A 27427-nucleotide genomic window follows, 5' to 3' on the forward strand; every position below is an offset into this window, starting at 1 on the left:
CCTTATTTATGACTGCCTCTGAAAAATACTTGGAGTCGGGTGTGAATTTCATGCTCTTTATTCAGCTCGTAGTAGCAATGATGAAACTTTCCTCAAAACGTCTAGCTATATATACATTATTTACACAATGGGCCCTGCGTGATTGGCTAATTCCGGGCTGCTCCTGCAGGCCAATCAGGTTGCTGATTCACTTCCACCTGGAGCTGGATTGGGTGGCTCCTGCAGACCAATCAGACTGCTGCATTCTGGATCCTATTGTTCTAGGATTCAGCTCAGTACATAACACCCTCCTTGCATTCTTCTGCTGTGACTCAGCTTTTCTTTACCGGTCCAGCTGTTCCTGGGCCCTAAGTTCCTGTGCTGAGAGTGGGGGAGAGGAAGGAGTTGAAACAGGACTGTATTGCAGAGCAGGAGACACAGCCTCTGCTCCTTCTCTATCAGCATCTGTGGCTACATCAAGTCTCTCCCCTTCACCCCCACTCTCTGCTGATGATTCCTACTTGTCCCACCAGTCTGAACGTGGTTCAAAATCCTCTTCCCCTTCAGGCACCTCCTGGACCACAGGCTGCCACCACTCTTCCTCATGCAGCCAGTCCCTGACAATGGGTCAAGTGGAAGTGAGGATGAGCTCTTTGTTATATGCTGGACTCGGGACCCTAATACTTCTGGGACCACCTGTCCCCATATAACTCAACCCACCCCTGTGATCATCATCTGAGGCCCTTTTTTGTGTGCTCCCTCCTCGGGAAGCATGGAGGGTGGGGGCTTTTCAGTGGGGGCTCCCCGCTAATTGGAATGTGCTCCCTGAGAATGCTCACCTGGCTCCATGGTTACATCTCTTTTTAAAACATTCATTTTTAATCATTTTAGGGTGGGTGGGATGCTTAAAAGTACACCCCACCCTCTGGTTTAAGGATATGTATGTATTTTCTTTTCTTTTCTTTTCCGTAAGTCACTTTGAGTTGTCTGTTGGGGGGGAAAGCAACTAATAAATTCAAGAAAAGTAGTTATAAAAATAAAAAACAATGTTTTAAGGAAAGTTAACAAAAATGCATTCAGGAAAAGGATGCAGGTGAGCCCTGTTTAACAGGGATGGCGACTCTCCCTCCTTTTCACTCACTGGTTGCTCTGTGTTTCTCCGACTTTATTGCTCTTCCTTGTTCTCTTCTACTTTCCATTTTTCTTTGCTGAGATGCTTGAAATGAAATCCCATCATTGCACAATGCCAGTCTGTTTCAGAGTGGTGTGTGCTCAAAGCCAAAACCCCGAGCAGCAGAGAGTTCTTGCTGCTGACAGACAAGATTGCCTAATGACCCTCTGTGGCAGACGCTAATGGAATACTTCCTCTCCACGTTCAAATTAGTGGCCTCTTTCTCCAGCCATCAGTTTACACCACAAAAGGAACCTGTCAGGGGTAACTTGCAAAGCAAGAGAAAATGCTAATGCCAGCTTTAGGGTCTCTCTCTCTCTCTCTCTCTCTCTCTCTCTCTATCTCTATCTCTATCTCTATCTCTATCTCTATCTCTCTCTCTCCCCTTCACTCTCCCCACCTCCAATTTTTCAGAACACTGTGGAACACTTCATAGGAAAACCGGAATGTAGGATGCTGCCTTAGACGGAGTCAGACCATTGGTCCATCTTGTTCAGTATTGTCTCCGCTGAGTGGCAGAGGCTCTCTAGAATTTCAGGCAGGGTCTTTCTCTCCCAGCTTTACCTCAGGATGCCAGGGGACTGAATCTGGGATCCCCTGCATGCAAGACAGAACTGAGTTGTGGCCCTTCAGAATGTGGCTGCAGGATTGGACCTGGAGGCAGAGAGAGAGAGAGAACAGAGTTAAGCTGTGGATGACAAATCAGTGATAGAAGTCCCCCAGATCTATATTTTCAGCCTCTGCACACCTGGCAACCCTGTGAAATCTTATACAAGAGAATAGTGAAACATATGCATATGGCTTCCTATTTCGGTTCCATGAGATGTAAATCTCCTTTCTATTTGGGACTTTGCACGTAATGCCTAAATTATGTGCAAAGTACATGTGTGGCAGAGAAGCCCTTCCTGAAAATTGGGAGACAGTGTAGTATAGTGGTTAGTGCTGGACTTGGACCTGGGAGACTATGATTCAAATCACCACTCAGTCATGAAGCTCACTGGGTGTGACCTTGGGCCAGTCACTTGCTCTCAGCTTAAATTACATTACAGGGTTGTTGTGAAGGTGGTGGTGGTGGTGGTGAGGATTAGAGTGTCAGTCTAGGACTTGGGAGACCAGAACTGAAATATCCCATGGAGCTTACAGGGTGACCTTATGCCAGTCACTCACTCTCAGTTTAACCTACCTCACAGGGTTGTTGAGGGGATTAAATGAAGAGGGGCAGAATCATGTGTGGCATCTTTGAGCTCCTTGAAGAAAATGGTGGGATAAAAATGCAGTAAATAAACAAAGTATAAATAAATCTAGTTATCATCTCTCATCAGATCCCATGCACGTACAAGTTTGCGTGGTTTATAGGCTGTAATGTTTCCCTTCCGTGGAGCACATGGTGACAAAAGGGAAGCTTTGATCAAGTCACCATTGCAAACTTATTTGTTCCTCTGCTTCTTGCATAGCAGACGTGGTTTAGTGACCTAAGGTCATTAGCGGAGGGCCATCTGGCCTCTGGCCCAGGAAAGGAGGGCAGCCAGAGCACACCATGTTCCACGGTACAGTATTTGGCACCACCAGAACTTGGACAAACTTTATTTTTAATATTATTTGTATTTTTAGTTACACAGGGTTTCTCTCTCTCCTTCAAGTGAACCACTTGAGTGATGTGTTGCTAATTTCCACCCAAAGAAGAGTGCTGTCTTCTAGCATGCCAAGATATTAGGATGTTCTGCTGCCGTGCCGCAAGGACTTCTCTGAGTTCTTGCAAAAGGATGATGGGCTTCTGTCTATTTGGCAAACCTCCACTTTCCTGGCCCCAAGAGGTTTTGCTTGTTAAAACTCAACTCATTATTTTGTATTCCCTGGAAATTCCTATGAAAGGCAAGGACATCAATACATCAGAGGAGGCCTGCTGGATCTGGCCAATGGACAATCTAGTCCAACATCCTGTTCTCACAGTGGCGAACCAGATGCCTTTGGGAAGCCCACAAGCAGGACCTATGCATAAAAGCCTTCTCTCCCCTTATGTGGTTTCCAGCAATTGGTGTTCAGAAGCACTGTAGTCTGTGACTGTGGAGGCCAAGCCATTGATAGCCCTCTCTTCCTCTTCTTCCTCTGTGAATTTGTGTCACCCCCTTTGAAAGCTATCCAAGTTAAGAACATAGGGGACTGTCCTAAACCCTAGAAATTAATAAATGCTAGGATTCTGATTATTTGGGGTGTAAAGGGAGATATACAAGCTGCGGAGGAATTCCTGGGCTAGCCTATGCAAATGGACTTGGCCAAGCTAGGGCCATTAAGAAACAATAGAGGGCCTTTGAGGGCCATTGGCAATGCTAGAGAACTGTTCTTCCCCCTTGCCCCGAGGTGCAAACAGAGACAAGGGTTTGGAAGGTTGTCAGGGTAGCTAGGTGTGAGGTGACAGGAAGAGACTCCTGAGCAAGGGTTGCTGGGAAGAAGGGCTGGGATTCATTTTTGAGCTGGTGGCTGCAGAGCTGACTGGGAGAGATGTCTTGGGCTCCATGGCTTCACTGCTGTGAGAGACAAGTCCCTCTTGAAATGACCATGTCGTAAGATCTGGAGTCCCTCTGTGCAGACTGAAGGAGTAAATAGGTGACCAAACCATATTTCTTAAAGCTACAACAGCCTCCGCTGTATCTCACTTCTCCAAAGGAACACAGGCCCAGGTGAGTGCCTGGAACCCCATGGGCTCTTGCCACCACTAGGCAGTGAGAAGGGCAGACACCCAACTTTTGTAACACTAGTAATAGCCCTAGCAGGATAAGGTCAATGGCCAAACTAGTCCAGAATCTTGTTTTCACGGTGGCCAAACAGATGCCTTTAATGGGAAACCAGCAAGCAGGATTCGAGCACAACTACAACACTCTCCCCTCCTGTGGTTTCCAGCAACAGAGATTTAAAAGCATTGGTGCCTCCAACTGTGGAGGCAGAACATAGCCATCATGGCTAGTAGCTATCGATAGCTCTCTCTCTATCATGAATTTCCTAAATTCTACATCCATTCTAATTTGGTGCTCTTCCCTGCCTCCTGCTGGAGTGAGCTCCATAGTTTATCTCTGTGCTGCATGAAGAAGTCCAGCAGTGATGCCCAGGAATGTAAGGACAGGCCCAAGGGGAAAGGCTTTTTATAGCTTTCCCAAATTTTCCCTGTCTGTGTGAGTCCTAACCAGTTGAACTTGCAGCTGTAGCCACTTGCAGGGTTGTCAGGAAGCTTTTTACTGCTCCTTGCTGCTGAGTCATTGAGGTGGCAACTCCAAGAGCTGTGTGGGAGGTGCTGGCTAGCCCAAGGACTTCATAAGACTATCCTCAGCAGGTGCAGCAGCCTGGCCCCATTGGGTCAACACCAAAGGGGAGATGTCATAATCTCTTTGAAGTTTGAAGGTAAGGTAACTATTTTATGTTGGGATGATGAGCCCTATGGTTCTGTGATGTTTGTTCATGCCCATACTTAGGGGCAGGCCTGTGCAGGGTGCAGGCAGCCAGCTACACTTGCCCTGAGCCTTGAAGGGCTAAGTTGGCCAGTCACAGACCAGCTGCTTTTCTGTTTGAGTTTATAACTTTATTCTAACAAGACTCCCACCCTGGGCATCAGACAAGTTCTGCATGGGGTTCCAGAACTGGTAAAGGATGAGGCTGATTCAGTCCTATGCAGTGGCGTAGCGTAGGGGGTGCAGGGGGGGGCCGGCCGCACCGGGCGCAACATCTGGGGGTTAGGGTTAGGGGGCCCAAATCCATGAGTTAGGGGGTGCAAATCCACAGGTTAGGGGGCACAAATTACTTGCCTTGCCCCGGGTGCTGACAACCCACGCTACGCCACTGGTCCTATGTGGTTGGTATTCCTGGGTGAGAGACAGGAGAAAGCTTCATTGCTCTGCAAGTGATAGCTGGGTGGACTCTCAAGTGAGTTAGTTAACTGGGGCTTCACGTTGATGGCGTCTCCTTCCTGTTACTTCCTGGAGTGTGATTTTTGTGAGAGTCTAGAGCCTAGATGGAGGAGAATTTGATAGATGAGCAGTATCCTCTTTTCACAGTGGCCAACCAGGTACCTCAGTGGGAAAACCCGCAAGCAGGGTCTGAGCACAAGAGGGCTCTCCCCTCCTATTGTTTTGGCTGCTGGCATGCAGAAGCATTTCTGCATCTGGCCATGATGGCAGACCAAAGCCATCCTGGCTAGTACAGTGGTACCTCAGGTTAAGAACTTAATTCGTTCTGGAGGTCCGTTCTTAACCTGAAAGTGTTCTTAAGCTGAGGTACCACTTTAGCTAATAGGGCCTCCCGCTGCCGCCACACTGCCATCGCCCAATTTCTGTTCTCATCCTGAAGCAAAGTTCTTAACCCGAGGTACTATTTCTGGGTTAGCGGAGTCTGTAACCTGAAGTGTCTGTAACCTGAAGCATCTGTAACCCGAGGTACCACTGTAATCATCAAAGCCATTTATGAATTTGTCTAATCTCTTAATGTCATGCAATCAGCGGCCATCACTGCCTCCTGTGGGAATGAATGCCTTACCTCAAATCTGTGCTGTAGGAAGAACAACTTGATTTCAGAAGTCTTCCTGAATCTTCCAACACTCAAGTTCTAGTGTTATGAGAGAGGGATTCCTATTATGTGGGGTGGGGCTTACCTACGCCTCTCCCCAATATTTTATTCAAGCTGGCATCCCTGCAGTCTAAGTCAGCCCTGTCCTTAATTTCAATTAGTCTCCTCTGAGTAAGACTAAAATTGGATGCAACCCAATAATTATTTTTGGAAGCTTTTTCAAAGCACTGCACCTTCACTTGTCCTGGTTCGAAAAGACTAATATTTCCATTTATTGCTCCTGTGCAGATATTTAAAAGACATGATTAAAACTGGGTCCTTTTTATCTTCTTTGATACCTTTAGTGAGGGCAAATTACTTGATCCCTATTTGCAAATTCAAAGCAATACCGAAGTGAGATGCAATTCTGCCCCCTTCCCCCCACTTCTTCATCATTGGCAGTGTTTCGGGCAAAGGGTGCCCTGAAGTAACCTAGCTGTTGTCTAATTATATCACGTCTCAGTGGAGTCCTTGGCTTCCAGTAAACTGCACAGATCCAGATGTCTGGAGCCTCTTCAATAATTAAAAGGACAACATGCACACACACACACACACACAGAGAGAGAGAGAGAGAGAGAGAGAGAGAGAGGGAGAGGGAGGAGGGCATAGAGTCTCGCTAAGCCCACCCAAATAGCTCTGCTGGCTATGCAAAATTTTTTAAAACTTGGCAATTTAAGCTTTGCATGTGAGAGAGATGATGAGAATCTAAAATAAGGGAGGACAACATATATTTTAAGTGAAAGAACAGCATGACATGAGCAACACCGGTTAGTTTTTAGCCTGCAGGAACCATTTTAAAATGGACCTGGCCAGAGAAACAAAACAATTTTCAGATTCTAGAGAAAACATGCCTTCTCTATGTACCTTGTCCTCCTCTTTGACATCTACTACAGTCCTTCCTCATTTTCGTTTCATTTATTAAGTTGACTTACCACTCCATACAACTGAAAGGTTCCCCAAAGATAAATAAAACACAAAGTGAGACAACCCTTTAAGAAGGATGTTGACAAACTGGAACATGTGCAGAGGAGAGCAGCCAAGATGATCCAGAGTCTTACAAGACCACATACTTAACATGAGTCAACATGTTAAAACAAAAAACAAAACAAAAAACAAAAAATAAATGAGTCAACAGAGTGATGAAGCAGCAAAACCCCTAATGCTATTCAATGCTGCGTATAGTGTCCAAGTCAAGAGAAGTCATAGTTCATGCTCAATTATGCTTTGGTCAAACCACACCTGGAGTACTGTGTCCAGTTCTGGGCATCACAATTTAAGAAAGATATTGACAAACTGGAACATGTGCAGAGGAGGGCAAACAAGATGATCAAGGGTCTGCAAACCATGCCTTATGAGAAATGGTTGGGGGAGCTATGTATGATTAACCTGGATATGAGGAGACTGAAAGAAGATATGATAGTCATTTTCAAATAAGGGCTGCCATAGGGAAGATGGAGCAAGCTTGTTTTCTCCTGCTCCAGAGGGTAAAATTTGAACCAATGGCTTCAAGTTACAAGAAAGGAGCTTCTGACTAAACATTAGGAAGAGCTTTCTGATGGTAAGAGCTGTTTGATTGTGGAAGTGATGACCTCTGAAGGTGGTAGACTCTCCTTCCTTGGAGGTTCTTAAGCAGTGTTTGGATGGCCATCTGTCACGGATGCTTTAGGTGAGATTCCTGCACTGCAGGGGGTTGGACTAGATGACCCCCAGAATCCCTTTCAACTTTATGATTATATGATTCTTTGATCATAAACCTCCCTGGGGATAGCATTCCTACAGAAAACTCCCGTTCTTGTGTTGCCACCCCACAGACCTCTCAAAACTTCTGTTTGTTATTTGGACTGTATACCAATCCTAAGGTCATTTTTAAGCCACACAGTGTTCCTTTAACAAATATGTATTTGCCTTGTGTGTCCTGAAGGATGTCTTCCTCCTTAATTGAGACATGGGTTGAAACCCAGATACTTACTCCCCTTGCTTTTTGAGGTGTCCTCAGAGGAATACTGAAAAACGTATGCAAGGAAGCAACTCTAAACTCTTTTTTGAGGCACTTCCTGCAACAGTGCAAAGTTTGGAATTTCTTATCTCAAAGTATTCCACACTCCCCTATATTTGCTTGGGTTTCCTAAACCATTAACATTCCATGGACATATTTTATGACTCATAATCTCTTCATAGTTTCAGAAATAGTCAGTTTCTCTCACCAGGGACCTTACAGTCCTGAAGGGAGGATTGTGAGCCCTTCACAGATCTACTCAATCAGTTTCAGAGAGGCCTAGATGCAGAGTGGAAATCAGAATTTGCTACATTTAAAAATGAAATTAAGGATGAACTAAAGGAATTATCCACTAAGCAACAGATCTTACCTCTACAGCTAATGAGGCCGTTGAAATAGGTATATGACATCAGGAAGCCACTAAAAATATTATGAAGTCTATAGCAGATGTAAAATAAATGTGCAGTCTCATTTTGATGTTAATAAGAAATACAATATTTGTACTTGTTGAGAATATTAAGATCCTAATGACTAACATCAATAATATAAACACTCACATGATCATTGCTGAGCTGACCATACATGTTAAATGCTTGTCTTGAATGTGTGATACAACACAATGTTTTTCACACCACAACTTTGCATGGGGTTTGCTTACAAAAACCTACCAATGCAAATGCACATTGTAAGACAAGACAGTGTCATCAAAGCAAGCAGGGGTGCCAACTTGAATGAAATATTGGGGGGAAGCCCCGCCCCACATAATCGATCACATGACATGGTACACGCACATCATTTGAATGGCAATGCCCATCAATTTGAGGGGCCCAAGCCCCCTCAGATATTTTATTGCGGGGCAAAGCACCTACGGCCCCTAGGAGTTGGTTTCTATGAAAGCAAAGAAGTGAATGTTCAAATGGAATTGGAAATGCTTGGAAATACTCAGTTCACTGTGCAACTTTGCAAGCCACTATGCAGAATTGTGTGTGCATTGGATGTGAAATTTTGTTAAGAATTGCAGAAAACATATACAATAGTGTTGGGCCCTAGTCCCCCTTCTGGATTGCCAGGCCCCATAAATTTGTACTCAGCCCTGTACAGGGGCATAGCATGCTGACATTATTCCCTTCTTTGCCCGAAACTGTGGGGGTGTTGTGATGTTATCAGAACTTTTGGCTCCTTTGCTGGCCTAACAGATTAATCCAGCTTAAACCAACACCTCTCCAACCCTGATATGCATTTGTGTTGCAAGGGCATGGCATAACAGCAGCATCTGTCCCAACCACTGTGCATTAATTAGGAGATGGTGCAGAATGACCTGAGAGCATATTTTAGTCAGCTGACCTTGACCTATAAAGCATTATGCCTCAACACTGCCTTTTCCCATATGAACCTTCCTCCATGGTCAGAGGAGAGAGGACTCCTGAGCTCAAATCCTGCTTGTGGGTTTCTCACAAGCACTGTGGGATAAATCCAGCCTTGTATAACCTACAAACTTAACTTTAATGCATGAAGAGTTAAGACCATAGAGTAAGCTATCCTGCCAGGCTTAGCTAGGTCACATCCCCTCACCTTGGGAGGAAGGGCTACAAAACTCGTTATCCCACTTTCCAGCAATATTCCATCATGTGAGGTCTTAGACCATGTGACTTAAGCCATCTTTGTGTTCCTATACGAATAATTTAGGGTAGAAGCATTTGCCACCTTTGGAACCTAAGTTTTGCTGCCTATTTTTTCTTGCTGCTATATGGAAAAGCACATGAATCTGACCTTTGATGAGATTGCAAGTAGACCATTTTTAACTTAACAAACCTGTGGTCTCTTTCTACACTAAGGGAGGTGGGAAACTCTGGAAAGGAATTAGAAGGGGATATTTTAAAGCTCTAACAGCCTATATTTCCATGCTTTACTTTGTTGCATGTTTTGTGATTTTAAAGCTCTCCTGGGGTTCTTTCACCAAAGAGTACTTGTCCCAAACCTGGATCTTGGCATCCAGGGAATCCTCTTTTTATTCTTTAACCAAATTACCAAAATACAAGACACTTTGGGTGGCATAAGGCAGTGCTGTAGCTGTGAGGGGCTAGCCGGGTTTTGTTTTTTTTGCCCCGGGTGAAGCATTCAGAGGGGTGCCATTGAGGCTCCCAGCCTGTGTGTATACAAATGCATAGTTGGTGCCAAAATGGGTCTTTGACCCAGGCAAAATAAAGCCTGCATAAAGGCATATGGTCAGCCACTGTGAGAATAAGATGCTGGACTAGATGGGTCATTGGCCTGATCCAGAAGACTGTTCTCACATTCTTATGCTGAGAGAAACAGACAGACAGACAGACAGAAAGAGAGATATTCTCTCTCTCTCTCTCTCTCTCTCTCTCTCTCTCTCTCTCTCCATTCTTTCCAGTGGCGTAGCGTGGGGGGTGCAGGGGGGGCCGGCCGCACCGGGCGCAACATCTGGGGGGGGGCGCTTGCACTCGCAGCTCTCTGCCCCTACCTGGCTCACTCACTCTCTCTCACTGCAGTGCTGGCTGTGCGAATCCGATCCGAGCCGCCGGGTCGCCGCCCACTGTGGAGGGGGTGGGTGCCAGGCGTGTGGTGCGGAGAGAGAGCGAGGGACTATCTGGGGGAGGGACAGTGCAGCGGCCGCCCAGCGCAGCACTGAGCACGGGAGAGAAGCACACCAGACCAGCCCAGGCAGCAGCAAGAAGAAGCTGGCAGCGGCCGCAGGTTAGGGGTTAGGGGGCGCAAATTACTTGCCTTGCCCCGGGTGCTGACAACCCACGCTACGCCGCTGATTCTTTCCACATCATTCATCATTTAACTAATTTATGCATCACCCTATAAAAAGGGGTGTCTTGTAAAATGCTGTGGGTGCAGATCATGTGTAAGGCAGAGAGCAAATCACATGTTTCTAAATATTTTTTAAAAAAGAAAATGTAACTTTCTATGATGAAATAAAAGGCAAACCAATGGGAGGGCCAGTGTATAGTGCATTGTTTCTCTCACCTCATTATCTCCTTCCCATATCATTTCCCCATACATTCCTCCTCCTCCTCCCCATATCATTTTCTGAACTCATGATTGGGACAGAACCTGGCTGGCACGTTCATCAAGGCACACACTTTGTTCCAAGAAACCAATCAGCCAACAATCTTTTCCCGGGGACTCATCCTCCTTGCTCATCCTGAAGCATGAGATCCAACCATGTTCTGAAACTTCGACATTTCCCATAATAACTGGGACTGACGGTTGTGGGGGTGTGAGAGCTGGTACAAATTACCAGGCTCTGGAAGGGGCCCCAGAGCCTGACTCTTTTGCACAAGTTTTATGCAGCTCTTAATGAAATATGTATATCATCTTCAATGCATGCACCATTTTGAATAATGGCATGCAAACCTGTTCCGCGAACCAAGCATTCCTGACTCTCTGCAAAAAATCTTTGACAGAAGGATGGTGCAGTCTCATCTTGTTATGAGCATTTGTATGCTTTCACAAGCAAATCCTGTGTGAATGCAACAAAATTGTTGTGTGAATGTGAATGCAAAAAAATGGTTGTGTGATGCAACTTTGCCTGTATAATACTGCATGTGTGTGAAGGGTGTGTGAAAGGTAATGTACTTAGCTCAGGGTAGCAAAGCACAGACAGATTTACAAATGTGTGTGTGTGTGTTTGTGTGTGTTTGTGAGAGAGAGAGAGACAGTCCAGAGGTGTCCTCCTGTTAAGCTGCAATGGATTGTAATGAATTGCTTTGAAGTAATTTCAGCACCAGGTGGGGGGGGGAATAATCTCAAGCCCCCGCCCCTGGTCCTATCTTGTAGTTTGCAAGAACAAAGGTGGCAACTCTAGCTGTCTCTTGTAGTGTGGTTTTGCTTTTCATGCTGCATTACTATTCTTAGCTGTAACAGTATCTCATGAAATAAAGACTGGAGTATAAGTAGAGATGCAACATTTGTAGCTATGGGGAAAACCTTGTTTTAACCCCCTACCCCACCCATTAACATTTTCTTTGGGAGGAAATGAAATTGTTTGGGGGGAAATGCAATATTCTTTTTTTTTTAAGTCCTCTTTACATATCAAAAGTCACTTTGCTACTTTAAGGACATAAAATGCATTATGTATAATATGATTACCATAGAATTATCAGGCCTGGCATTTTAAAAGTACAATTTATTCAGACAATAAGTACAAACTGAATTTATTTTTTATTTTGTTACAAATGGAGCTATATGCACAAGCTTCTTCCATTTCACATGTCGGTTCATTTCTTGACTGGATGTATTTCTAGACTGACTCATCTTTATTTTCATACGCTGCACCATGGAGGAATCGAAAGCAGTCAAGAAACAGGCAGAGTCAGAGGCTGTGTTGCGCAAAAACCTTACCACCATCTTGCAGAAGGGACATGCAGTCCCAGAACTGCATTCCTTGACCTGAAAACATGTATGTAAAAATGTCATCTGTTGACATTTGGTACTTGCCTTTCCCACACCAAGTTACAAATATAGGTTGGGGGACACCTGGCTTGACAGGGATACAGGGATCTTTGTAGATCACAAGCTTAAGATGAGTCAATATTGCTAATGCAGTGCTGAGCTGCATGTGTGCAGCAACTGATAGTGTAGCAAGAGCAGAAGATCCTCCTTTTCAAATTTTATTAATAATACTGGGCTTTGAGGTGCTTATTTGTGAAGTTAAGATTTCAGGCTACACTTTCTAAACTATGCTAAGTATTTCAGATATTTTCTCTAAAGTAAAATTCCCCAATGAAGAGAGGTTGCAGCATTTGGGACGCTTCCGTTTAGAGAAAAGATGAAAAGGAGACATGATAAAAGTTTATAAAATGATGCATGACCTGGAGAAAGTAGACACAGAAATTTTTTCCCTCTCCCTCTTATAACAGGGCATCTCATGAAGCTGAAAGTGGGGAGATTCAGGACAGATAAATAAAAGCCCTTCTTCACGCAGTGCTAAACAGAGATTCCCTCTCTATGAACACCAAAGTAAGGAACTTAACAAGGGATTTCCATGAATAAGGAGAAGAAAAAGAGATTTTGAAATATGCTGCCAGCTAAGCAAGTGAGCTGAAGTTTTATTTGTTGGATTCAGGCTTCTTGGTGTTTGATAAGCCTTTGAGGGTACAACTGCATCATGTGCAAATGCATGTAAGAACAGAGCCCAAAGGAGCTACTTACACTGTGGAACTCACTCCCCCAGGAGGCAGAGATTGCCACCAACTTGGATGGCTTAGAAAGAGGATTAGACAAATTCATGGAGGAGGAGAGGGCCATGGAGGGTTGCTAGCCATGATGGCTATGCTCTGCCTCTCTGGCTGGAGGCAGTGATGTTTCCAAATACCAACTGGCGGGATCCTGCTTGTGGGTTTTTCTGGTTGTCCACTGTAAGAATAGGATGTTGGACTAGATGGGTCATTGACCTGATCCAGCAAGCTCTTCTTATGTTCTTATGAGTCTGTGTAATGCTTAATCTCCTCCCCACCCCTGCAAAAAACCCATAGTTGTGAATTGCTACTGTTTTGCAAGTCAAACATTAAAGAAGTTATCAATGATGTTATTATCTCCTGCTTTCAATGCTCAAAATGCATTTGGAATTTGAGAAAAGAATATATATGGGGGGGGAGGTTTGGGAGGGGTTTTTTTTTTTTTTGCCTTGAGTGTTAAGTTGTGAGTGAACATATCAGACGACACAGTGATTCTTCAAACAGCTCTTGTTTATTCACAGGCCAGGATAGAACTGAACTGAAGGCCTCAGCCAGCCTGCTTATGTAGAGCTCCAGTACCACGTAAATGTAACAACTTTTTAAAATATCCAATCATTGAACGTCACTTTCAATCCCTTATTTGCATAACTATCTACAGTATCCCCCTGCTGGCCCAGGGTGAGAACTTCAGTACATAACATTGAGGATGAATTATCTGGGATTTGAAAATCTGTTCCTCCAACAGCTGATCAAGCTCCTTACAACATTGTATGGCAGAAAAGAACTATAGGAATGGTACCTAAAAAGCTTGTATGTTCTGCAGCTTGGTAGCTATCTCTGTGTGTATATTCAAATATAAGGTTGCTATGGATAGTGGCCAGAGCAATGACATAGAGAGAGCTGCCTAGTTAGCAATAAATGTCAATATGTCACTGAATGAACACATAATTCCCTTGTCTTCCTTTTCTCAAAAAGAGCATTGAACACCAGCCAAGAAAATGAGTCTTTGGTGGGAAAGAGTGAATGTGAAACTAAAAATGAGAGAGCAGCTTTTGCCCTGAGTAAATAGTATTTTTTTAAAAAAATAAAAAATAACAAACCAGTAAAAAAAGGGTGCAAACATCAGAAAAAGAAAGAAAAAAAATAATTAGAAATTTAAACAATAAAGCATAGCAGCCTGGAAGGACAAAAGTACAAAAGATATACGGCACAGCTCCAAAAGGATGCTAAAGCAATAAAAAGGGATAGTAAAGCTCATACAAAGATTTATCTTTACAAATAATAAAGGTATATAGAAACAAAAATGTTCTCCACCTGTCCTGTGAGTTCCATCATTACTGAAAATAAAGGTTCTATATCGAGTGCTGCAACCCCAGAGTCATCCGTGACTGGACCTAATGGTCAGGGGTCCCTTTACCTTTACCTTTATAGTCTTAAATGAACTAGACCTTTGCACATACTGGTGACACTGAGTGACCATGTGCCTCAATATTTGTAAAGGAAATATAATTGTGTGTGTATGTAGGCCTTTCCTGGCCCTCATGTTCATTGACAGAGCGCCTATAAGTGTGCCTGCACCCCCATTCCACCCCGGTTCTGCCTTCTTCTGGGTCCAAAACAATCTGCGCATCAGCAATTGCATGTCAATTGGATGTGTTTAGAAGGGTCTCCGTGTGTCTGTGTGTGTGTAGGGGGGGTGTCATTCGAACTCTGCCCTTTAGATACTAGTAGTTTGTCAGGTATCTTTTCATGGAGGGCAAATTGCCAATATTCTGTCTGTTATGTATTAAAGTTCTCACCCTGGCCACCAGGAGTATCATGTAGATAGTTTTCACTCAGGTCCACGTCAGTTATTTTAGGCGGGAAATCCTGGGTTGCTGCTACAATGTTGGCAGCCAGCTGCCTATAAAAGCAGGCCGGCTGAGCTGTTTGCTGTTCAGTTCTGTTCTGGCCTCTGAATAAACAAGAGCTGTTTGAAGAATCGCTGTGTCGTCTGATATGTTCACCCACAACTTAACATTGTTTGTTGTCTCCAAATTTCTGAAACCCTTCATACACTTTCCCCTTGACAACAAAACAGTGAGGCTAGATAATAGTACTCTTCTAGGTTTGAGGGGGTGGGTGGGTGTTAGTCTGGTTGATGCCCTGAGTCCCTTCCAGTTCTCTGGATCCTGTACTGAGTGAAATTAGAATCTGACAAGAGGAGTAGAACAATTTTCTTTGGGGGGCAATGATCGTAGCTGGCCGGTTAGATGTCCTCATCAGCATCCCAAAAGGATGAGCCAGGTCCCAAGAGCTACAACAGAGTGATGGGGCCCTCCAGGCTAATGGGTGGGCCTTTCCTCCACCCTTGTCACTTAGCTGCTATTTATTTGGGAGAACAAGAACTAGTGTGATGTGTGAGAGCTGAGCTGGAAGCAGGCTGAAAGCCAGAGACACAGAGACCTTCTTGCTCTGTGCTGGATCTAAAACTGTGACTAATGGAGAAGCATGATCTGTTGCATAGAAGCCAACTGACGTGGCTGCTTGGGCACCCACAATAATATAATTGTGGAGGCTGGGCACGTAAGAAAAGCCAGCAGGCAGCAGCGGCGCTGCCTCTGAGAGAGAAGCAACTCAGCTCTGTCCTCTGCAGCCAGCAAGCGAGGCACCCTTTTCTTGAGAGTAGGGCTCGTACGCAGAGGCAGAGTCTCTCTGAGTCCAAGTTGCTCCCCATGGAAAAGCATATCTCACTGGCTACAGCGAGGAGGAGGAAGAGCTGCTGCTGGCAGCAACAACGCGGACTTGCAACCTCACAAACATACACCTGCACATAGAATGCATGATGTCACATTCACTATGTGTAAGTGTGTGCATGTGATGTTGCACAACTGCGTTGCGGCGGTGGGCACCCACAATCCTGAGGGCGATATGGCACCCCTGATCTGATGCTCCATCTTAGGCTCAGGTTATATATATGTGTGCAACTAAAACCATATATCCTAAAGATACCACATTCTCTGCATTCCAAGGAAACTGGGTAAGCGCTTGGGACCCCTGGAGTCTCTCGCTGCTCAGAGATTGGGATGGCACATAACAAAGGCCTTGAGGGGAGACTGATGTGATTAAGGTTAGTTGTGACTATGTTGATCTGAAGGGCTTGAAAAACAAAACAAACGAATTAAGTTGCAATAAGGATGTAGAAACACAAAGCAAAAGAACCAAAAACTACATGAGCAAGCACATATTTATTTACTTAAACATCAACAGCTAACAGCTAGATGTAAAAACAGATGTTAAAACTCAAAATCCAAAATCACAAAACACACAAACACTTTTCCAAACCAGTCAGAAAACAGCAAACAAAGAATCAGCAGCTAGTTCTGGAAATGGCAGTCAGATTTCTTACAGGTGCTGATATAAAAAGGGCTTGGAGGACTGGAGTAAATATTTGAACTATTTGAAAAGCAATAGTAATAAACAGATTGTGTGAGCAGGACTGCAAGAAGTTTTGTAAGGAGGACTGTGTGAAATATTGCAATGAAGACTGTGAAGAGAATTATTAGTTAAGGACAATTAAAAGTAATAGAAAAATTAAGAAATGTAGATAAAGTGATAAAGATTGAAAAATCTTCAGATGTGGCAGATGGAAGTCCAAAACAATGTATAAGATAAAAAAATATGTTAAACGATTGTTGGAAATGATATGTTTAAAAATTTAGAGAGAGAGAGAGAGAGAGAGAGAGAGAGAGAGAGATAAAAAGGGCTTGATGCAGAGATCTCAGGAAACCATTAGGGCCATCTACATCTACAAAAACTAAATTGCAGCTGCTTCTAACAAGTCAGCTTCAGATGTACTGGGGCAAGAGGATGCTTTGAGAACAGCAACCTGTTGGCCACTGGGAGATCCATGCCAGCCCTTGGAGGCTTTTGCAGGTCTTCCAGATATCCCACCACCTTCAGCCTGGACCCACATTTCCTTGGATTCACATTCCCTTGCCTCCTCCCTCTCTTGGCTGCTCACTAACTTCTGGGTCAATTTGTCTGAACAGTAAACAACAATGTTAATTGTCTTCTGGCATTTTTCATAATTTTTAAATGTATTTTTGTTTGTTCTGTGTTCCCATTATAATCTGGATTTGAATAAGCAATATGCAAAAATAATATTTTAAGTGTACCAAGAGCAATAATTTAATTAGTGTAACTAGAACACTTTAATTCATCCCATCAAATTAATGAAGTGTGAGCCGGAAATGCAAAGGGTATGAACTTCTGTGACATGGCTTGGATTTGCTGTTTGCTAAGTGGCTTTGATATTCTAAGTAGAATACAGGACCCTCACGCCACTGATGGAGATTATTCTGATACTACAGAAGCTATGGTGCTCCAGAATGAGAAGTCTGATCTAGTCCAATGAATTTGTTGCACCCTGACTCCCTAAAAGAGACATGTGAGTGTTTCATTGCATGCCCAGGTGCACCCCACCCCCCGGGAGCCAGGCCTCAATCAAGTAAAACACAGACAACATATTTTGGGATTAAAATTGGCCACAACTTCATTGAATTTCAGGTGTAGGAAACCTTGGCTTAGGCATTGGGCATGTATCCCTCTCAGTCCCGTGTTGGGGTCTGAGGCATGATAGCATCAGTCAGGAATATGGGAACACTGCAAAATGTGCATTTACACAGCTGGCCCCCTTTTCCACATTGCCGAGGGGAATCCTATGGCCCAACATTGTGTGCTTGTGGACAGAGACTCTCCTCACTAACCCTCCTCACTGCCACAAAAGGGGTAAGTCACCACGTCACTCCTTGTAGGACTAAAGGCTTCTGCCCAAGGCCTAAAACTGCTACCCTAGACAGCAAAATCGCTGTCTCGCCACCAAGACTACCTACAGCTGAAACCAAAAAGCCTCAAAAGTCTCCCAATCAGTTCTCAAGGCCCTGTTTCACCTCGCACAACCAATTCTCATTCTCCAATGGGGTCAGGTGTACACCATCAGGTCTAAAAGCTTTGAGCTTAATGGGTTTAATGTCCAAATGCTTGATCACCCGGTCACCAAAACGCAGATTTGCATTATGAATTGCCCTGTTGATTTTTGCAATGGTGTAATTGGACCTGAAGGCTGCAAAGCCCCTTTCCAGAGCAAACAGGGAAGAAGCTCCAACCAAAGAATGGTAGTATTAGGACATATTGTCCAAATTATTCGAATGTCTTTGATCAATGACTTGATTAGGTTGATACTCTTTTGGGCCGATGGGTCATTCTCATCCAGGTGAAGCAGCAGGGCATCTGGTGGGCCATGAGCTGTGATCGCTCATTGTAACTGTGGCAGGAGAGCATTACAAAGCATCCCTCACTGACCCATTCAGTATAAGCGGACTCTTGGGTGGATGCTCAGGTGTTTGTCCCAATGATTTGCAGCTGCCCAGTGGACAATACTGTGGCTCCAAACGCGCTTGCTGGAAATATCTGGAAAATGAAGAGGAATCTGTAAGTGGAAGCTGACTAGGGCAGATGTAACCTTTGTAAGCCTTAGAGCGCCAGCGGCCCATCGCCTTGATGCGGTCTGGATCCAAGCCCCAGGCCGCAGCGGATGTGGTAACCCTGATGTGGAAGGAGTGCCCAGAGAAAGGCCTTGGGTTGCCCCGACATGCTGAGATGACCTTCTGCAATACAGAAGTAAACTGGCGCCTGGACAGAGGGCTGGCATTCACGTGACTCAAGAGTGGGATGCCTATATCAGGCTTCACTTTCAAGAACCTATGGGTTCACAGACTGGGCAAGGGCCGTTGTGAGGCGAAGGGGCTAAGGTCAGGATGGTGCCTCGGTGTGACTGATCTGTCTTGGGAGAATGAATTCTAATTTTTAAACAATCCCTGCAGAATGTACAGTGGTACCTTGGGTTAAGTACTTAATTCGTTCCGGAGGTCCGTTCTTAACCTGAAACTGTTCTTAACCTGAAGCACCACTTTAGTTAATGGGAACTCCCACTGCTGCCGCGCCACCAGAGCAGGATTTCTGTTCTCATCCTGAAGCAAAGTTCTTAACCTGAGGTACTATTTCTGGGTTAGCGTAGTCTGTAACCTGAAGTGTATGTAACCTGAAGTGTATGTAACCTGAGGTACCACTGTAATATTCTTAATACCCAAGCCTGCATGAGGTGAAATCGCCAAGCCTCCAGTGCATTCACCGATGCACAGAGCCCCCAAAAAGCCAATGAATATGCGGCTTGGAGTAGCTAAACCTCCAAACTGGACCAACAAACACTGCACAACTTGCCCCAAATCAGCTGCAGGGTCTTGAAAGTAACAGGCTTCCGTGAAGCAGGTAATGCTGGGTGCATGCAACACCAACCTGCAATTAGCTTTTTTATGTGGAATGTATTACAGGGGTCAGGCAGATGGAAACATTTGCTAAAATAAGATATGGCTGCCCTGTGGAGGCTCAGGGTCTTGATCATGGGTAGGCAAACTAAGGCCCAGGGGCCAGATCTGGCCCCATCGCCTTCTCAATCTGGCCTGCGGATGGCCCAGGAATCAGTGTGTTTTTACATGAGTAGAATGTGTATTTTTATTTAAAACGCATCTCTGGGTTATTTGTGGGGCATAGGAATTCGTTCATTTTTTCCCTTCAAAATATAGTCCGGCCCCCCACAAGGTCTGAGGGACAGTGGACTGGCCCCCTCCTGAAAAAGTTTGCTGACCCCTGGTCTTGATGGTCAAGCCTTTTAGCTTGAGAAAAACCATGTATTTTAGCACGTCAGACTCCCTAGCAGAGTGCCTGTGAGACGAGCAGAACTGGTATCATCTAGTCTGTCCCCAGAAAATCCATAACAATACAAATGCACTTATTTAATTTAATGAATTAATATTCTGCTTTAAAGTTATATTTAGATGTATTCAGCATTTGGAGTGTCCTGCCTTTCTCCCATCACCGGCATCCAGTATACCTGAAGGAGCATCTCCACCCCCATCGTTCAGCCCCCACACTGAGGTCCAGCTCTGAGGGCCTTCTGGCGGTTCCCTCCCTGCGAGAAGTGAGGTTACAGGGAACCAGGCAGAGGGCCTTCTTGCTAGTGACACCTGCCCTGTGGAACACTCTCCCATCAGATGCCAAGGAAATAAACAACTATCTGATTTTTAGAAAACATCTGAAGGCAGTCCCTTTTAAGGGAAGTTTTTAATGTTTGAAGTTTTATTCTGTTTTTAATGTTCTGTTGAAAGCCACCCAGAGTGGCTAGGGAAACCCAGCCAGAAATAATAAATAAATAAATTAAATAAATAAATAACTATGAAACTTACTTCCATGGGAAGCTAGGATGGCCACCAATTTGGATGGCTTTAAAGCAGGAGTAGACAAATTAATGGAAAAGAGGGCTATTGATGGCTACTAGTCAGGATGGCTATGGTCTTTCTCTATGGTTGGAGGCAGCAGTGCTTCTGAATCCGTCACTAGAAACTGTGGGTGAAGAGAGGGCTCTTGTGCTTGATTCCTGCTTGCTGGTTTCCCACAGGCATCTGGTTGGCCACTGCGAGATCAGGATGCTGGACTAGATGGGGCACTTGCCTGATCCAGAAGGCTCTTTTTATGTTCTTAGTAAAACATAATCTAAAATGACACTCTTGTAAAAAAATATTTAGTTCACAAGGGATAGAGCAATACGCATGCCAGAACATACCAAAAGCAAAACAAACCCTAAACCCTTGAGTATTTCAAATACAAACAGAAAGATTACTTTGGGTTTTTATAAAGCCTGCTCATTTTTTTTTGGCTGGAAACAAGGAGAGACAGAGCTCTAAACCACTTCTTGCCTATAAAAGCTGGCACTGATAAATTGAGAGAAACACTTCCTTCCAATATGTGTGTTTTTAAGGCCCACTTTATTTTTATGATTGCAGGGTGTTTCAAGTTGTTTGTTTAAATATTGTATTTTAATGTATATCCGCCATGGGACCTTAGGGTGAAGAAGTGTGGTGTAGTGGTTAGAGTGCCAAACTACGACTGGGAGTGCAGGATTCAAATCCTCACTCTAATATGAAGTTCCCTAGAGGAGCTTGGGCCAGTTGCTGCCTCTTAGCCTACTCCATGTATTCAATGTTTTTGTTCAGGTAGAGCTTTCCAGAAGAAAGTGTAGCCTCCATTTTCTTCCTTCAGTTGTCCCTTTCCTGCTCTTTGAGTTTCTCGAAGCACTGTAATATCAATATTAAAACGTCACAATTCTTTTGCAATGATGGCTGTCCTGAGTTCAGGATGCTCAGTATCTGTGTTAGCCAACAAAGTCTCTATATTCCATGTTCAAAAGTTCAATTGTCTTTTATGACTGCTGGGTGGTGACCCCACTGGGTGTGGTAACCCAGTCAAGAAAAATGGGGGGCAGACTAGGGCACCTTTTCTAGCCCCTCCCCCTTTTCAGGGTGAGCAGAGTGTATCCTAAAAAGGGCTGTTCAGTCATGGGTACAGCTATCAAGCTGTTCAACCACCTCATTCCTTGAGTCAGAACAACTGAATCTGTATTCACCGCCCATGTGCCGGTTTATGACTAGGCGCTTCCAGATTTCATGGTCCTGCCCGCATTACCATTGACAATAACCATGGGACTTTGGGGGGTTTGGGATGGGTTTTTGAAAGATGCCTGTGCGTGAATTTGTTTTATGTGTGTAGATCACTGTGTGCTGACCATGACACAGTCTTTGCAGTAAGGCTCTATTCCGATGGCATGAGTATCACGACGATTGGTAGATTCCTATCTGCTCCAGCCTTCATCCGCCTTCACAGCCGTTGTAACATGCCACTTGTTATCTTCTGCCTGTTCTGCCATTGCGCACTTCTTGGATCCTTATTTGCCTAGCTCCTCCCCTTTGACCTTACTGCCTTGTGTGACCCTGCTGAGAGTCCAAGGCTTCCAACAGCTTCTCTCACAAGGGTCATAGGAACGTGAAAGCCCACTCACCACGACAAGGTGATGATCCAGCAAGTAAGGGCCCTTGATCACCCTACATATGAATTGGAAGACTTTTGGCAGTCACTGAGCTAGCTGGATCTAAACAAAATGCACATCTATATACAGTGGTACCTTGGGTTACATACGTTTCAGGTTACATACGCTTCAGGTTACAGACTACGCTAACCCAGAAATAGTGCTTCAGGTTAAGAACTTTGCTTCAGGATAAGAACAGAAATCGGGCTCCGGCGGCGCGGCGGCAGCAGGAGGCCCCATTAGCTAAAGTGGTGCTTCAGGTTAAGAACAGTTTCAGGTTAAGAACGGACCTCCAGAACGAATTAAATACTTAACCCGAGGTACCACTGTAGCTGATTTTGCAATTATTATCAGCAACTACGATTTTCACCACTATTGGCAGGTTGTGATATTAGGAAGGCACTGTACATCAATCTGGGGAGCAACATTTAAAAAAAAAAATTCAGCCCCCCAATGAATAGGTAAAACAGACTCTTTTACAATTTGCACATTGTTAAAATCAACAATGGCATCTCAACTGCTAATTCTTTAAACAAGACTTTGTTTTGGATGGGATAGGGGAAGTGGACAGCAGAACAGAATTTGACTTGCCTGAGGATTTCTTTTACTTTTGACTGGAAATACGATATTGTAAGCAGCTCGCTAAATATCAGAAGCCAGAGAGAGAAATTTGAAAAATGCCCAAATGGTGGGATGCAAGCTGCTTGCCCTCTTTTTCGTCGCTTGCAAAATCAGGATAAATAATTTAAATCTGTACAGATTATTCATTGTTTTAAATCAGAACGTGCACTTCATTAACACACCAGCTGCCCATCTACTCTGACATCCTCTTTCTACAGAGCCCAGCCAGATGCCTGTGGGAAACCAGCGAGCAGAATTCAAATGCAAGAACAGTCTTCTCCCATCCTGTGGATTCCAGCAACTGGTATCTAGCAGCATTTTGCCACAGACTTTGAAGGCAGAGCTGAGCCATCAAGGCTAGCAGCCGTTGAGCGTCCTCTGTGTCATGAATTCATCTAAACGTTTTTTAAATATATCCACATTGGTGGCCATCACTGCCTCCTGTGGGAGCCAGTTCCATAGTTGCTGCATGGATAACTTTCTTTTATCTGTCCTGAATCTTCCTACATTTAGCTTCATTGGATGTCCATGGTTCTTCTGTTACAAGAGGAGAAAAAGATTTTCTCTACTCACCTTCTCCATTCTGTGCATAATTTTATAAACTTCCATCCTGCTACCTCTTACTTGAATTTTCTTTAAACAATGAAGTTCTTGACTCCGTAACCTTTCCTCACAGGTGAGTCACTCCATCCCCTTTAACATTTTGGATGCCCTCTTCTGAACCTTTTCTGACTATACAATATCCTTTTTGAGCCAAGGTGATCAGGACAGTACATAGTAATCCCAAACTAAGGAGTTTCTGTAGAGCTACAGCAGTTTTGTAGAGGGAGAAGCAAAGGGAGGAATTCTACCCTACTGTGAGCGTCACATGGTTGGCCATTGTGAAAAATAGAGTGCTGGATCAGGTTGAACCTTTATTCTAATCCTGCGCGACTCTTATGTTCTGCTGGAACAAATCCAATAAAGCAGCACACACTTTGCAGCCTTTTTTTTTTTTACCCTTCTCTTGTAGCTGTTGCTTGAAGTAGACAGCTTGATGTGCAGAGATCAGCATGGCATGCATTTCATACCCCATGTTAAAATTTCACAAGCTGGCCAGAGGTGTCCTGTTCTCATCCTGTGGAGGAGACCACAGAGCAAAGCAGTAAATATGGCTTGGTTGTTTTAGCACCAAGGATAGCTCCTGGAGAACCACTTGCTCAGGTATGTACTGGAAGTAAACTGGACCTTTTCCATACTTTAATTCCATTCCATTAAAATCATTGTGATTTTTAGTTATGATGATGATGATTGATTAAAATTATTAGTTGCTTTTTCCCACGGCAGCTGAAACCAACTTACAATATTTTAAGCCCAAAAACAAACACAGACATTAAAAACATCATAAAAAATATAAAAGACAATTCTATTTTTTTAAATAGAAACATCAGCTTTGGAATACTCAGCTTTATGTTGAACAATAAAAATATCTCCTTATATTTGAAAGCTGAAGTGCTAAGTATGTGCATATTACCTATGGTGTGTTATGGAACAAAGAACTGGACTAGATAGGTATTGGGTGAGGTATTGGGTCCTCGTGTCAAATTTCATGGTGTCAGTTTATTCCTTTAAGTTTACGGAGATGGGCAGAATTTTAAAGGCTGGAAGCTGTGGTGGGTGGCAGGGTGAAAATCTGTAAAAGCAGGAAATGATATGTAATGAATTGAAAAAAAAGTTTAAAAGTACATTTCCAAAAAAACCAGAGTTCTTTTTGTTGGGGATAATTCAGAGGGAAATTCCCAGGTGTCAAAAAAGACTATTTATATACGCTACTACTGCGGCCCGTGTTTTGTTAGCCCCCAAATGGAAAATGAGCAAGGTTCCAACCAAAGAAGAATGGCAACATAAACTGTTGGAATACTCGCAGCTTGCAGACTTAACATATAGAACATGAGAACAAGAAGAATGCACGTTTAAAGAAGATTGGAAAATGTTTACTGAATATATGGGTAAAAATTGTGTTCGTTTAAAAACGCTGGTAGCATTAACATTAATTCAACGGTGTAAATAAGTTTTGATGGACGTAACAATGGATTAATGAATGGTTTAGTTCATGTAAAATATATAGTAAAATATATAGTTCATGTAAAATATATATAGTTTGCAAAATGAACCATGGAAATAGAAGAAGGGCAGTCATTGATTTAAGTTTGTTTAAATGAATATTTTGAAATGTAATTTAGAATATATATATATATATATATATATATATATATATATATGAGAAATTCTGTAAAAGTGAGGTTTGCAAAGCTACTAGGAGCATCCACTAGGAGGGCCAAATCCAGACTATGATGAGGCAAGTGGCTACTTTTCTGTGAAGGAACCAGTTTTTACAGACAGACTTGAGAACTTGGAAAACCCAAGGTTTGTATATTTCTTATTCATAACAAGGTAGCTCGTCACATATTAGGGATTCAATGAGAAAATAAAAGAAAACTGAGGTGCTTCTTGCATAAGGGAACAGTTGGAAGGGTTCAACTACTTGGTATTGATCGATTAATAATCCCTGTGTCCCCTTCAACTTTTAGATGTCAAGCCTTCTAGAATCAGTGGCTAAGATGACAGTCATCTTGATCTAGAATTTTGTCTAGGGAATGGAGTTCCAGTGCATGTGATTCTCAATTCTGTCAAAACCAACTCCTGCCAATCAAGCCTGTGCAGAGCTTGTCTGAGGCCCGGGCAGGTTAGAATGAAGTTATAAACTCAAACAGAAAAGGGGAAAAAGCAGCAGCTGGTCCCTGGTGGGGACCCCTGCCTGGCTTAGCCCTCTGAGGCCTGGGGCAAGGGTACCCAGCTGCCCTGTCCTTGCATGGGCCTGTTGCCAGTAATGGACAGAGTCTGCTGCACATGGGCTGAACGTGAGACTATTTTTAAGAGCAAACATTTGCCATCTGCAAATTGAGCCTTTCTTCCTCTCACTGTTGTGGAGAAGGGGGTATTGCTCTTGTGCTTGAACCCTGCTTTTTGGCCTCTCACGGGGGCATCTGGTCAACCACTGTGAGAACAGGATGCTGGACTAGACGGGCCATTGGCCTGCTCTCACCATCTCTTCTGTTGTTCTCACAGAAACCACAGAAAGGGAGAGTTGCTGTTGTGCTCAGCTTTGGTCAATTCACCACTGTGTGCTAACCACAGAGGCCACTTAGCTATTCTGCAGTTTCTCTTGGAAGGTAGTGTGAGATTTGGAACAGGTGAGTGATGCCTACAGTGGCCTGGAGGGCCCAAAGTGGGCATGGATAGGAAAACAGAGAGACCAGAACAAGACGTACCCTGGCTGCATTTGGTTCATATTATTTGCCTCTAATGGTTTTTCATTGCCTCGTTGCTGTCAGAGTCACACAATGGCTTGAAGAATTATGAGTGAGTGGTAATGACTGTCCTTGAGCTAATGAGGCTTAATTACTTCAAATTTGCAAAGTGCTTTGATACATGCTCTCGAAATGTAAGGAGCTGACATGCTCCAGCGTGTCTGCGTCTCTGTCTTCTCTCACTACTTTGAGTTGGCCCAGCTAGGAGGAAGAGAATCCCATCAAACCAGAGTGAATATTGATGCAGGTTTCGGGGAACAGTGTGCATGATGCCCTGAGTCCCTTCCAACTCTGGGATTCCCGTATTTGAGGTGGGTGAAAAAGGTATGAGAACAAGCTCAACAAACCAGTCCCTTTTGTCTAGGCAATAGCTGTGGCTGAGTAGTTAAGCGCCAGGATCAGCATCCCAAAAGGATGAGCTGGGCTGCAAGAGCTATGACTCTTGGGGTCCTCTGGCTGATGGTAGAATGACAATTGGATGGTAGTTAGTTGTGTGAGAGCTGAGCCGGAAGCAGGCTAGAAGCTGGACACACAGAGACCTGCTTGCTCTGTGCTGGATCCAAAGCTATGACTAATGGAGGAGCAAGTTCTCATTGGGTGTTAATGCTGTGAACTCCTCTGTCCTATGCTCAGGCTGTATATATGTACAAATAAAACCACATATCCTAAAGACACCACAGGTTCTGCTGATCTTCATTCCAAGGAACCCCTGGAGTATTTCACCACTTGGAAACCGGGGCGGCTTGTAAAAATATTATCGACAGAGGTGAACATGTGTCAATAGGGAGGGGAAGAGCTCCTTCTGCCTAGCAAATGTCTGTAGGACAAGGGAGGGGAAACTTAGAGAAAATCAGAACAAGTCCACTCAAACCAGGGGCAGTTCAGCCACACAGGGAGGTGGATTACTTCAAGGCCAGGAGAGTGCTATTAATGGCTACTAGCCACAATGGCCATGCTATGCCTTCATGGTCACAGGTAGCCATTTTTCTGAATACCAGTTCCTGGAAGTCACAGTGGTAAAGAGGGCTCTTGTGCTCAGATCCTGCTTATGTGCTTCCCATAAGGGGTCAGAGCCATTGGCCTGATCCAGCAGGCTCTTATATTCTTACGACATGCAAGTCCAGGGTCTGGTGCTGATTTTGGGAGGCTAGCACTCAGCATAATAGCTGGGGCCATACAGCCACCCAGAAGCTTAAGGAGTCTCAGATCCAGCCTGAGGTGACTTGTTAATTGCAAGATCTAAGTGAGAAACACATGAATTTAACCCAATTCTACCTCTTTGTTTATACCTCCTTCCTATCCCCTAACCCAGAGGTTTTCAACCTTTTTGAGTCCATGGCTCCCTTGACCAGCTACGTTCTTTCTGCGGCACCCCTGTTGGACTCAGAAGCCCAGTTATGTCACCCCTTGCCTGCAGAGCTAGCAGCCTCTCACCCTTTCCTCAACACCCTCCCTTGTGGAGGGTTCCTTCAGCCTCCTCTCCTTTCCCCTCTCCTTGGGAGTCCTACAGGCAGCCACTGCCACTGCCCCTGGTCTCTGAGCTGCGCC

At 44.2% G+C, this 27427-nt stretch overlaps 3 long non-coding RNA genes across 3 annotated transcripts in view; 1 reads left to right on the forward strand and 2 right to left on the reverse strand.

The window, feature by feature from the left end:
• LOC310754565 overlaps window positions 1-27427 on the reverse strand; it is a 632985-nt gene that overhangs the window by 572342 nt on the left and 33216 nt on the right. The window lies entirely within an intron of this gene.
• On the reverse strand, window positions 1157-5736 carry LOC310754615. Its single transcript, XR_014543927.1, has 3 exons — window positions 5672-5736; window positions 1551-1804; window positions 1157-1466 (listed from the first exon to the last, which is right to left on the reverse strand). It is a non-coding gene; the product is annotated as an uncharacterized lncRNA (long non-coding RNA).
• LOC310754592 lies at window positions 4453-26049 on the forward strand. The gene is made up of 4 exons (XR_014543902.1): window positions 4453-4543; window positions 22748-23205; window positions 23542-23732; window positions 25638-26049. It is a non-coding gene; the product is annotated as an uncharacterized lncRNA (long non-coding RNA).

The sequence above is a fragment of the Podarcis filfolensis genome (assembly GCF_964270895.1).
Source record: "Podarcis filfolensis genome assembly, chromosome: Z".
In the NCBI taxonomy this organism is placed as follows: domain Eukaryota; kingdom Metazoa; phylum Chordata; class Lepidosauria; order Squamata; family Lacertidae; genus Podarcis; species Podarcis filfolensis.